Consider the following 8487-nt stretch of genomic DNA (forward strand, 5'->3'; position numbering starts at 1 on the left):
TACAGACATGCCAGCCTGTGGAACCGGACATCCTGGTCATTGTAGCAACCCGGCCACTGTGAGAGCCGTGAACTAGCAGGGGCCTGGTGCACAGAGAAGGTATCACACTGGGTCCCCTCACAGACTCCAGTTCCTGCCTCCCCGCCCATGCCGGTGGCCCATCTATTACGAACCAAGTGGCAGTTGGATTCCTGCCACCTCCCAGGACGCTGTGCCAGGGAGAGGGCAGCACAGAAATGATGGTCCTCGCTGGGAAGGCACGGTTTTTACTCTTTTCGTCCATTTAGGCTTCCCCCCCTGCTTCGCAGGCCCTGGGACACATTTAGCACACACACTCTCCAGACAGTGCATAAAGGGCTTGGTGATGCATCTGCCAGCACTTCCATATACTCTTTATTTTACCTACGGAAATACCATTTCTGGCTGGGAAAGATATTGGGTATGGTTGCCTTTAAGCTCTCGGCACTTTCCCCTCCAACAAAGCCCATCCCTATAAATCTGCAGTCCGCGGCCTGACTTAGAAAACACTGTGCTAGTTCCCAGCGCCAGTATTTCCCATAGAGATCTATCCTCGTGTCAAGAATACTGAAGTGCTGAGGTTTGAATTCATCAAACAGAACTCATCGATACCTGGCGAGTGAGGAGAGGAACTCCATCTACTCCCACCTCACCAGACGGGCACAGTGGGGTGAGGAGGAGACCCTGGGAGGAGATGGGCTTGCTCCCTCCACCTCTCCTTCCTCTCCCATAGGCTGACCTCAATCCCACCATTACCACCGGTAAACACCTGTCCTCGATCTCACTACCCACACAACAGCCTCTGTTTACACTAGTGTCCCGCTCTGTGCCAAACATGCATTCTTCACACGGTCCCCATGGACTAGCCGCCTCTGTCCCAGCCCTTGCCCATCTTGAAGCAGGACACAATTCTATCCTGATCCCTATAAGGCGATTCCTTCCTCATACCGCAGCCCCCCACCCCCACCCCAAGACAGAGCTCCCTGAAGATCTCGGAGTGTCTCACACATCACAACAGAAAGGTCTCTTAAATTCTCCACAGGCTCCTCTGGCCGTCACTGCCTCGTCCCTCGCCCCTCCTTCAGCTTTGTGCATGAAAGATGATTCGACTCCCTGCCTGCCGTCTGTTGGTCCGCCAACAAGAACCACCAGTGATGGGCAGAAGAAGCCCATTCAAAATTGCCATCCGTAATGTTAAATCCATGTGAACAGAAAGCCCCTTTCTGTTGGGGCAGCGGCTCACAATCCCTTTGGGGGTCAAATGACCCGTTCACAGGGGCCACCCAATTCATAACAGTAGCAAAATGACAGTGATGAGTAGCAACGAAAATGATTTTATGGTTGGGGGTCCCCACCACATGAGGAACTGTATGACAGGGTCGCGGCATCGGCAAGGCTGAGACCCACTGTGTTGGGGTATGCTATTGGTTGCTTCTCTCCTCTCCAGATGGGAAAGCTGGGGCTCAGAAAGGGCGGTAACTTGTTGAAGGTCACCGAGCTAGATCAGTAGCAGAAGGAGCATCTAAGCCCAGCAGCACCTGCAGCGAGTCCCATGGTGCACTTTCAGCGTAGCTCCCCGCTAGGCGGGTTCGTGCTACACTCTACCACCAGATGTGGACATCCTTAGGTGAAGCCAGTACACCCGCAAGTAAGCTTCTTAAGAAAGAATGCAAGGCTCTCAAGAGGATAAACAGAAGCAAAACTAGCTAGGAAACACCATCGCGATCACTTTCAAAGTCCCTGCTTAAAAGTAAGGAATGGGGAGTGGAAGGAAAAGACCTGAGAAACAGCCCGGCTCCTGTCCAGAGAGCCTGGACAAGTGACCATCCCCATGAGCCTTAATGTCCTCACGTCCATAAAGTGGAAGGATTTGCCTGCGGTGCTTTTCAGCCCTCAAGTTCTTAGCGTCCAATTCAAATATTTTTCTAGATGTCCAATAATGGTTGTCCTTAAAGAGTCAAATCCCCAGCCCTGAGGCTATTCCAGTGGCTGAACTCTGCAGCAAACACCCCTTCTTGCCCATTTGCAGCCCACAACCTCCTCCAGGGCCCACGGCTTCTCTGGGAGCCCCTAGAAGGGCCAGCGTGCATGCACTCAGCTCTATGCAGGGCTCAAAGGCCAGCAGTCTCCCGGGTCTTCTTCTCAACCATTAGGCCTCGACAGCTCTGCGAAGCACCATCTACTCTGACACTTCCAGGCTTGCCACGAGCCAGTATCAACTGGGAAAACAAAATGAAATAATAATAATAGGAGCAGGGGTTCTCAATCTTTAAGGGAGGTTGCTGCATAAAGAACCAACAAATGTAAGCCATCCCAATTAAAATGTATTCCAGTTACTGTGAATCATACTTACCTTCTCCTGCTCCTCCTCCTCCCCCTCCTCTTCCTCTTCCTTTCCTCCTCCTCCTCCTTCATTTTTGGTACATCTTATCGTTAGTAACATGTTCTACCTACGATGCTGTTGTGCAAACCTTGTTCCAGCTATCATTCTCTGATGTTCACTAGCAGATGTTCAGCTTCATGATTTACTGTTCAAAACACTGCCATATTGATTGAGCTTTTCAAATCAAATCAAGCGCTTCCATTGTTCGAAAGCACGGACCTGACCACTGACTGCTTTGCTAAAGCTGACAGGCAGAGGCAGGAAGCGGTGAGATATCACGACCACATATATGAAGGCAATAAGGAAGCTCTGGACAACGCTCATTAATTTTCTGGCCCAAACATTTAAAGATATCAATTTGAGGACTGAAATGCCGCTGATCCAAGCCATAGCATTTTAACTTGCCTCATATTCATGTGAAAATTTGACAGTGAATAAGAAAGACCTGAGAATGAATTGTAACCATTGGCGACTGGTGGTGAAATCACCCTGGACTCCCAGACAAACAGGTCAGCCCGGGAAGGAGTACGACCAGACGCTCCCTACCAGGGCGGGTGATGAAACTTTGTCCCGGGAACTGTGGACCTGTGTTCAGGAGAGACCAGTCCCTGGAGAGGGACCTCCTGCTTGGTAAAGGGCAGGGGCGGCAAGAGAGAGAGGCCCGCAAGGAGACGGACTGACACTGTGGCGTCACAGTGGGCTCAGGTTGTGAGGACGGCGCGGACCGGGCAGTGCTTGGTTCTGTGTGCACAGGGTCACGTTGTATGAGTCACAACTGACTCGATGGTGCCCCAAACAGCACCAGGAATGCACCAGGGGTGACCCAGACCCTCCCGCAAGCAGAGTTACCACTGTAATTGAAAAAAAAAACCAAACCCAATGGTATCTGACTCTTTTAGGGCTTCGTAAAGATTACCTGGCAATTTCACTTTTTCATTAACTTTTTTGAAGCCCAGTCATATGTATTAAAATAGATGTGTACATTTACATGTAATGCTTCCAACCTCCAAAGACAACTAGCAATCAGACTTATAATGATACTGATAAAAGAGAAAATAATGAAAACGAAAATAAAAAGGTATTCAACTCACATCAGAACTGTTTCATACATAGTCAATGAAGCAGGAATCTATCGTGAGATAGAGACTCCCCATACTATGTGATATGGCGATCAAAAAGTGAACACAGCTTCCAGGGCTCCTATCAGAATCAACTTCTAGTTAGGAGTGCAAGAAAAATGCAAGAGTCTCCAGACAGAGAAAGCAGCACGTGCAAAGGCACGGTGGCAATAACGGCATGGCCCATTTGGGACGAGAGAGCAATTTCCCTCTATCCGGTGCAGAAAGCCCTCACACAAAACTACACTTCAGGAAGTCTGGGTGGCCAACCCCAGGCTGTGGAGCAGAGATTTGGGTCTGTGTCTCTTTCTAAAGGTAGTGTCTCTCTCACGGGCAGGACTGTCACATGATCAAAGGCCACTCATGTCAGTGTGGCCCTGCTCCAGCCTTCAGTCTAGTCATGGCCCAGAGCAGGAAGAAAACTCACTAAACATCCCTGGTCCTCTCCAAGGAAAAGAAGACCTTGCTTTGCAGAACCAGGGAACCCAGCTGCCATGGCACTGCCTATGCTCAGCCTGGGGTGAGGGCTCCCTCGGGCAGGCAATCCACTCCCTAGCCTGCCCTGCCACACTGGTAAGGAACAAGAGAGAGACAGACAGACAGACAGACAGAGACAGCGAGAGAGAAACGGTACACCGGAGGGGGAGTGGTGAGGGAGGGGGATTCTGCCTCCATGCATGATTTTAGAATCCCTGCTTAGTAATTGTCACAAAGCCACCAATTGGCCATTTAATGAATGCCCACAACAGGGCCTTATGCGTATTCCCTCACCTGAATACCACCCTCTGCCCCTCCACAAACCGGTATCATCACTTATCCCCATTTGGCAGCTGAGGAAACAGACCAAGATGGCTTGGTCTTGTTCACACAGGGATCCCGGCTCTCGCTGGCTGCCTGGAGGCAGGCTGTTCCCACGGATCCCGGAGCAGCGGTGAGACAGAGGAGGCCGGGCCTGACGCCGGCAGCATCACCGGAACTGCAGGCCTGGCCTCAGACAGAGCCCGGAGCCAGCCTGCGCTGGGCCCTTGGGACCAGAGGTGAAGAGGCGTGGAGGCGGTGGCTATGCAACACGAGTTCAAGGGGAGCTGAGGTAAACAAGCCTCTGCTCAGAGCTCCCCAGACTCCTTCCCTGGAGGCCCCCCTGGTGAGAACTCCCAGGGCAGCTTGCTCCGGTCTGCGAAGGTCAGGTCAGGATCCTGGGCGCAGAGCAGCCAGCCCACCCACCTGCGGAGCTGCCGAGGTTGAGGGTGCACAAGCAGGACCTTGCTCTGGGAATGGGTAGAGATGAGTGGCAGGTGCCCGTCTGCACCAGGAGGACCATCTAGTCAGCTCTCCCTTTTACAAAAGGGAAAACAGTTCAGAAAGGGCAGGGGCTGCCCCAGCAATGATTATGTTAAAGCCTCCAGAAAAACAACCTGTGTGTCTCCTCGGAGGGACCCAGCTGCTTCTCCCTAGTGTGCGTGCAGTTCAGTAACGAGTCCCCAGTGAGGGACTGGGGACAGGACCCGTTCCCAGGTGGGAGGGAGCGGCCGCTGGGCCGCTCATGCTCAGCTCTTGATCCACCTTGGTCTCCACCGCCCCACTCCTTCCTTAGGCAAGGGATGCGGAAGAAATGTAACCGGACTGCAAATCATGAGATTCTGGGCTTCTTCACAGAGCGCATGAGCATGGAATGAACAGCATTGGTGAGCTCATCCCCAGGAAGGCAGGGCGCATCGGGCAGGGCATCTCGACTGGCACATCTCCGGCACCCACAGGGCAGACACACAACAGATACACAGTCAATACATAGTGTTTGGGAAAAGCGACATTTTTACAACCAAACCAGCAGTTTATCTCGCAAACTGTGGTTCTCCAAGGGCAAGCCCTTGGGAGTGTGTGCTGCACACAGCCGGGAGCCCTTCATTCAGGCCACCAGCATCTCACTGCTGGACCACAGCAGCAGCCACTCTATCCGAGGTGTCCTGTCCCCGAGGGGTGACAGCCTCGGTGGGTGACTGCCTCTCCTCTGGCTGTTCTGGGACTGGTTTGCTTGCTCCTGAGGCTGGTGATGTGTGAGCGGCCGAGTCAAGGTAAGACAGTGAGCAGGGCTGGCCTATTGGCCACCAAAGTCACCATGAAAATCTGCTCTCCCCCCCACCCGCACCTCCCCTCAGCTTTACAGACCTTTCTTTTTTCTTTTTTAAATCATTTTATTAGGGGCTCATAAAACTCTTACCACAATCCATACATACATCAATTGTGTAAATGTGAATGTACACTTGTACATTCATTGCCCTCATCATTCTCAAAACATTTCCTCTCCACTTAAGCCTCTGGCATCAGCTCCTCATTTTTCCCCCTCCCTCCCTGCTCCTCCCTCCCTCATGAGCCCTTGATAATTTATAAATTATTACTTTGTCATATCTTACACTGTCCAACATCTCCCTTCACCTACTTTTCTGTTGTCCATCCTCCAGAAAGGAGGTTATATGTAGATCCTCGTAATTGGTTCCCCCTTTCCACCCCACCCTCCTGGTATCACTACTCTCACCACTGGTCCTGAAGGGATCATCTGCCCTGGATTCCCCGTGTTTCCTATACAGCCCTTTCCTCACCAGCCCCAACCCCTTTCCTACAGTGGGGATGTGGTGGTGGGTCGTGAGGTCAGAGCCCTGGGGTGGCACTACCCAAGGGTCATAGGGGCTCTACTCCTTTGGTGGCCTGCCCAAGGGGGAAGCCAAGCATCATGGTAGTGACGAAATCTAAGCGTCTGTAAGCCACATGAGCATTCATCTTAATTTACAAACGGACTCTGCACTGGTATGTAACACTGGGCTACCATGTCCTCCTTTTCGAATCCACTCTCTATACAGCAGTGCTGTTCCTTTTCCTTTAGAAAGGATTCCATCCCCGCTTATGATCTCCATGCTTCCATCGCTTCCAGGATACACTGCGTGTTCCTTAGCATGACCCACTAGAGCCCTTACCAAGTAGCCCTCACCTGACCTCCCAGGGCGGTGCAAGTTAGCAGGCTCCACTTCTCACTGAGAGGTTAGGGGTTCCAGTCCACCCAGAAGTGCTTTGGAAGAGAGAGAGCCTCCTCATCTACATTCAAAGATCAGCCGCTGAAAGCCCCGTGGGACACAGTTCTCATCTGACATTCATGGGGTTGCTTCTGCCTTTACAGGTTTAATGGTGTCACATGTGTGTCTCGCACCCTACACTGAAACTTTGTGGTCCATGTGGCTGGGCACACTTTGTGGTCCATGTGGCTGGGCACACTGTGAGCTAGTGCCAACTGCAGTTCTCTCTGTACAGCCGTGGCTATTTGAGTCCAACAACTGGCCCACGGTTCCCCGGAGCAACGGCTGAAAGCGCAGGTTCCCAAGCACGAGGAGGTGGGATGTGTGCTACGCGCCTCCACAAACACCTTTGCCAAGAGAACAGAAAGCCAGGCGTTGTCTGATCAGAGATTCTGGAGAAGGATACAAATCAAAAGGGGAAACATAGAGAACAGAATTTCAAATTCCCAGTAGTCCAGACTTTGTGTAGCCACAGTCTGGTTGAACCCCTGAAACTATCACTCTGAGATCATCTTTACCCCTTAAACTACGGAAAAGTAGTCCCTGGAGCCTCTTTAAATCCAAATGGTAGTTTATCTTAACTGGTGGAGACTATCTGCCTTGTGCTTTCTGTAGATCCATCTACCCCAGGTCAAAGAGGCAACAGCAATGGAGAGAGATCAGACGGGAAGCTCCGGGCACTGAGTTTCTGTGGATAAGGGAGGAACGCCTTGGGAAAGGACGGTGGGAAGGGTGTGGAGCTCGAAGATCTTCATGGTCCTCCCTGGATTGGACATGCGGAGACTGCTGAATGGGTGTGACCCCCCAAACTAAAACCAAGTAGTCACATATGGTGCCTAAAGCCGTTCACAGTGAGCAGAGTGCACATTCATGCACACACAATCCACCCGGCTCATGTTATCATGCCAGGTGCACACCAACAGCTGTGATGCCAACAGGGCACAGACAGGGCGACGGGCAGCTGAGTGCCAAGCCTAGAGTGGGGCAAGCTGACGCACCCACAGCGCTGCAGGTAGACTACCCTGAGTCACCTGGGCTGACCTGGGGATGCTACCCTGTTCCAGCCCGTTATGGGCACCCATCTGACCTTGGGATCCCATTACTCCAGAGCTCCCCTGGAAGTGCCAACCTCCAGCCCACAAGGGCATGAAGGAGCTCGGCACCGGGGCAGTCACTCTGATTACTTGGGAGAAGATGGTAGCTTCAGAACACTAAAGAGGCGGGGGCTGCCTGCAGAGCTACGAAAGGTGCATCTGCCGCGGGAGGAGACCTCGGGAAAGGGTCTCCAAGAAGCATTTGGGCCTTAGAGGAGAGAAGCTCTGAACCCTGCATCGTAAAAGTCATTGACTCGCAAGAGTCGTTTTTTCTCTGAATTGTGTCTGAATACGGAGTGGATGAGCGCCGGGTGGAGAAGGGAGCATGCAGGCATTTAAGTCATTTACAGTTTACATTTTTACGGCACAGCCGAGATCAGCATCCATTTTCCATCTGCAATTAGAAGACGGAGCAGTCTGTCAAGCCTCGGCGTAAATTGTGCCTATTAAAAGAGACTCCGCCATGCAATGATTGATCAACACGGAGGATTTATTCACTGCGCGAACAGCGGTTTTTACTTTTGCCATTACCCCGGGTGATACATAACAATTTAGATAATACCCCCGGACAGATACATTTATAACCCGATGTCAGAGTCCTGCCTTGAAGGCCAGTCAGCCCTGGGTAGGGAGGACACCTCCTGGTCAGACCAAGAGCCCAGAGCCTCAGGTCTGCCACCCCAGGCCAGGGCCCCACACTGCCTGTGGAGGGAAGACGTGAGCTGGCACCGTGGCTTCCCCAGTCTGCAGTATGACTGCTTCAGTCTGCACCAGGCTGCCCCAGTCTGCACCATGGCTGCCCGAGTCTG

The sequence above is a fragment of the Echinops telfairi genome, unplaced genomic scaffold, assembly GCF_000313985.2.
Source record: "Echinops telfairi isolate 266 unplaced genomic scaffold, ASM31398v2 ScPeMD7_16;HRSCAF=60, whole genome shotgun sequence".
Classification (NCBI taxonomy): Eukaryota; Metazoa; Chordata; class Mammalia; order Afrosoricida; family Tenrecidae; genus Echinops; species Echinops telfairi.